Source organism: Mastomys coucha, unplaced genomic scaffold (assembly GCF_008632895.1).
Source record: "Mastomys coucha isolate ucsf_1 unplaced genomic scaffold, UCSF_Mcou_1 pScaffold21, whole genome shotgun sequence".
NCBI lineage: Eukaryota > Metazoa > Chordata > Mammalia > Rodentia > Muridae > Mastomys > Mastomys coucha.
In genome coordinates this window covers 89,141,138-89,141,465 of record NW_022196904.1, presented here as the reverse complement: position 1 = coordinate 89,141,465, position 328 = coordinate 89,141,138, and positions in this window count along the sequence as shown.

Genomic DNA, 328 nt, shown 5'->3' with positions numbered 1-328 from the left:
TTCTTCCATGTCTTTTATCTGGACTAGTTGTATCTAGGCTGGATCTTCCTGCTTCAGATAATCTAATCAAGGAAGAAGTGCATATATTTTATTTGGCTCCAGATGTAGTCAAATGGACAAGCAAGATCTTTAGCTATCACAACCATGCCCTCTAAAGCCTTGCCAAGTCCTGGTTGTAGCACACTAAATACAACTCAGGAATAAGATATTAAATCCTTTTAAAATTTAAAATATATTAATATGTGTGTGTGTGTGTGTGTGTGTATGTGTGTGTGTGTTTGATTGTAGTGCAACAGCATATGTGTGAAGGTCAACAAACTACTGCAGG